Consider the following 5183-nt stretch of genomic DNA (forward strand, 5'->3'; position numbering starts at 1 on the left):
AATCAACAGAATGAAAAAGGGTCTTCCTAGAACAAAGGACACAAACCCAGAACCAGGGAGGGTTCCCAAACCAGGAGGGTGCCTTGAAGGAGCTTGAGTCCATCACTCAAACAGAAGCCCTCTAAGCTCTGAGAGATATATGAAATCAACCCCTGCTTCTCATACATGGTGGCAAGAACATCTAGCTCCAGGATATCCAAGATCATACCACTCTCCCTAAATAATTCTGAAGTCCCCTCCACTTGATACCAACAAACTCATCAGTTACCTTCTTGTTTCTGACCTCATTTTCTTGGCAAGGTGACTGAGAATGTTGTAGTATTCAAGCTCCATCTCTGATGAATAGCCCTTTCTTGGCATGGAAGAAGAGAGGACACAAACCTACTATGCAGATACTACTAGATTTCTCAGTACCAGGTGTCAACCTCTCTGAGCACCTTGTGCCGATAACACAGCATGAGTAAATGAGGCAGCACTGCACTGGATTCACTCACACGGATCTGAGAGAGTTATCGTGGACATCTGTTCCTTTTCAGCCTAGAACCATAGAGTCCTGCAAGGATTAATACTCTTATCCCCCTTCCTTAATTGCTTTGAGAGAACATGAGATCCCGGGACTCCACTGCCACGGATTTACAGATAGCATTTGACTACAATTCTCCTTTTACACTGTGCAGACTCTTGTCACCAAAACGTCTCAATGGCTAGAAAAAATAAGTGGATGGAAAAGCATAATACTTTATTGTGGGTTTTGTTGCTTTAGTTGTTTGACTATTTTAGGTGACGATAAATATTTCCAGTTGTAAGGTTCATCTAGCAAAGAACACAGAATCTATGAATTTCCTTCACACAGCCCAACAACCAAATTTGCAACTGCAGTTCTTAATTATCCATGAAATTTTAAAATCACGGGGATTTTCTGTCCCTTGAAATCCTGAGAAAACTATTGGTGAGACTGATCTGTTCAGCATTACTAATATTGTCACATATTCCCAACCTCTTTCCTCCTGATAGTAGAATATTATTAAAACCAGTGACAGAGTTATGTGTTTTCATCTAACAAGAGTAAAAATAAATATAAACATTTCCAGTCAGGCTAACATAATGCAATATTCATATACTTCTCTCTGGACCAGTTTTGAAGAGCAGGGTTTATCCAGTCTCTTAATCCTAAAATTGTAGCCTGTCTTTTCCAATGTTAACAGTTATTAAATAATTTTCATGCCGCCTCCCTTTATTTGTGTTTATTTAATTGTTTAGATAATTGCAATTATAAATGGAATGCTTCACTGATTCTTTAATAGGGGAGCCTGAATTTGGAATAATGTATTTGTTCTTAATTTATGTGCTGTGAAATCTGTTAGATCATTTGTTAGTCACTGTGTTGTCTAGAATAAAGGCACTCTACAAAGAGATTTTAGGGTGAGGGTCACTAGTATAATCAGAAACACACTTGGCCTGGCCTCCAGCTAAAGATTACAAGCTTTTAAGTGTATTTCTGTTTTGTAAAGCAGCCTTTTGAAGACTTAGCCATTTCAACAAAATTCTTTTTTCAGATATGTTTTAAAAAAAAAGGAGCAATTATTTTGCACAATTGTTCAACTTTTTAAAAAAATTGAGATGCACCAGTTGATCAAGTGTGAGACGTGTTTAGCACTCTGGACTGACTTGTCTGAACCTCTGGAATGAAATCTTCAAAGCTAGGAGCAAGTGTTGGTTTTAATACTAAGCAGTGAGCTGGAGCGAGGGGTTTGATTACAAAATTGGACAATAAACTGAGCCAAGCCAATTACTGTCTCATGCACAAAGACACACTTATGTTTTCTACAGCATAGGGAAGGAAATGACATGGCTTGGCTTTGAATTGTAATTTACCCTGTTCGTCCGTACACTTGTTATAACAGCCTTTGCTAATGCTGCTGTAGTAAAGGATCTGTCAGCAGGTCCATTACAAAGTCAGGTTTCAGCCTTTTTGTTGCCAAATTCAGCAGTTGCAAATGGTATTTGGCTAAACTGTAGCTCACAAGTTGTCAGCTTGGACATGATTCTGTAAAACAGAAACCCTGGAGTTATTTGAATCTCTTCAGAAATTTACATTTTTCAAAACACAGCCAAAAAAGGGAGAAATGACAAGAATGTCATCTTCTATTGGCAGTCTCAGCAGAGAAGGCATTGATTAAATGTGCATGAAGACTACACTACTTCTCACACTCCAAGGGTGGCTCATTTATGCCAGGGTTGAGACACATGGCAGGAGTCTTGAGTTGCCACGGCCTGTGCTCGTAGTGGAGCAACAGTGGACTTCAATCTCCGCTGATGTCAAGCTGCCACCTAATCACCAGAGACAACTGCTATAGAAGCTGGACCTAGACTACGGAATTTACTCCCACAAAAGAAAAGAGTAATCACAGAACTAACCACATTCAGAATTAACACTATGATGCTGCAAACGCTTATGGATGCGTGGGCTTAACTTTAATTGACTTCACTGGGATTAATGTGTTTAAAATAAAGCACACGTGTAAGTATTTGCAGACTCAGGGTGTAAATGCAAAGCCTATTTTTCTGACTTAGCTTTTCCACAATAAGATGTCCACTTAGACTCACACACAAATCTGCTGCCTTTCACACACTCGTTATCTTCTGTAGCCAACATTCAGAAGAACAGAGACCGACTCAAAAGAAAGGGGTGATGTGCCCAGTGTACAGTGAGGAAGAAAGATCAGCAGATAGGAACTGGCAGGAGGAAACAAAACATAGGAATCATGTTTTATCTGGAGAAATCACAGACTGCACTTTGGATACGGCACATTCATGAGCACCCAAGAATGTCAAATTAAGGTGCATGTGTTGCATGTACATTCCTGAGGGAGGTTCTGCTGCTCAAGTGATAAAGGAATAAGATTTGTAGGAAAAAACAGATATGTGGTGTGCATACTCTGTGCAGCATTGAGTGTAGTCCCATCGGAGTCTTTGGAAGTGGGCAAGGGGAGGGGTGGAGCCAGAGAGTCTGCCAGTCCTTCCTTTCACAGATGAAGCAAACTAGAACTACAGAGATGAGTATGGAAACCCATTTCCAGAACAGTTCTGCTGCCAATAGTAGCTTTAGTGACAGGATTATTTCTTCCTTCTTCCTCACAGATTACCTCAGCATCCAGTCAAAATACTTGTCCCACTGGATTTTGTGCCTACACAGTCAGGAAAGAGGAAGAACTAGGTCCTTAGCCTGTAAGGTTCTAAGTGTCTCCTGAAAAGTGCTGAGAACCCTCAACCCTACTGACCATCAGTCGGAGCTGAGAATGTTCAGTACCTTGCAGGAAGTGCTCAGCACATTGCAGGATTGGGACTCATACTACTTTGTCAGGCCAGACATGTCTGGCCTATGAAAAGGCAAGGATAAGCGACAAGTGGGACTTCCTTTAGCCTCACAAATACAATGCCCTCAACAAAAGTTACTTTCAAACATAGGCAAATGTATAGAAAAGCACACGGCAATACTGAAATGTAGCACCAAAAATGTAGCACTGCTATCCCTTGGGTTTCAAGCAAGCAGAATAGAAATGAGATGGGGATATCAGGAAGAAAAAATCTGCTCCCCAATGGTGAAGAAAGAGTAGAATTTGTGATCTAGCAAATGAAACGTAAGCAATAGTTTTAAATGGAAAATTATGACCAAGAAAATAAATAAATAAATTAGATTTGATTTTAATTATGAGGTAATTTAATTATTGCACCAATTTCTGCTCTTGGCTTCATTGGTGTGATTCTGGCCTTTACCTGATCATGGAGTCAATGAATTTTTCCTCTGTAAGAACTACAGAATTAGATCCTAAAACCACAGGCTTGAAAGGACATGTTAATAAACCACAAGAATACTCGTCACGTCACCATATTCCAGGAAATCATTTTATCAGAACAATAAAAACACACCAAAAACTATTGTAAATTGTGGGTGGCATTTTATAGAAATGTTCTTTGTGTGGTTTTATTATTCACATGTGAATTTTATTTCATAACTTAACAAGTCACTTCTTAAAGAACCATGACATTCTTTCTTCCTTTGTCGGAATTTTTGTTGTTGTTTATTTGTTTTATTTGCTCCTGAAATACATGAGTAAAGCTACCTGCCAACCATTAAATACTAAAGTAATATAACCCAAGCAGGAGTCCCTAAGGGACAAGAAAATGCATATCAAAAGACAAGAACCATGTTAATTTCTTTTACATGCGTGCTCTCATTCCCTATTTGAATTGCTGCTTTTTACTGTGGCACTATATTACCTTGTTTCCCAGGAGTTTTCTGGATCTCAACCTATAATCCTCCATGGGGAGGGTGGGGGGGGGGTGTTTTACATCTGTGAGAACCTTCACAGTTTGTTGCCAGTGAGTGAATTGGAACAATTTAGTTTAGCTCAGAGGAAGTGATTTACACACACACATCCATCACATCTAACCTACTCTGCTCTGTTAACTTTCTGTTTGATCTCTTGAGGGTTGAGTAGATTAGGGAGGGTCTTCACACGGTGGTTTCATTAACAGCCTATGGGTTAACCTGGCATGAGTCCTGTTTAAATATAATGGTTGTGCATTTCAGTGTTTAATGGGTATGCTTTAAAGTGGGAAGAAGAAAAAAAGATGTTAATTAGTATCATTATTTCCCAATTCAGGAAACACCAATCATGCTGCTAGAGGAAAATCGCTTTCCATTTGCTGGAATTTTAGAGTGTGTGCAGAGAACAGAATTTAGAGTTCTCTAGGACAGATTATACTCAAAGATTCCCAAAGAGCTTAAAACATAGCAAGGGAATTCCTGGTAATACAGTGTCTGTGCAGGCACACAGAGTATCTATTAAGCATCCACCAATAACTCATGCAATTCTGGACATTAGAACCTGTTTTATTGAGACAGGGAATGCAGGCCAGCTGGACACCGGGGTTATCATTATACTTTTAAAATACTGCCAGAGGATGAGTGGATCCCTGTTTAACATCTCCTCAGCAGGCCAGCACCTCTAACACAGCAGCACTATCCCAGCCCTATCCTGCATTGTCAGCGCATTTGAGTCTAAGCCCCAGTATGACACCTGAACCCAAGATTTCTGTTCCAGAGGTAAGAGTGTTTTCAAAGGATCCAACTACCTCAACTCTCGATAGCATCAAAGTTTAGTATCACAGATATCTAC

Source organism: Lepidochelys kempii, chromosome 3, assembly GCF_965140285.1.
Source record: "Lepidochelys kempii isolate rLepKem1 chromosome 3, rLepKem1.hap1, whole genome shotgun sequence".
Taxonomy (NCBI): Eukaryota; Metazoa; Chordata; order Testudines; family Cheloniidae; genus Lepidochelys; species Lepidochelys kempii.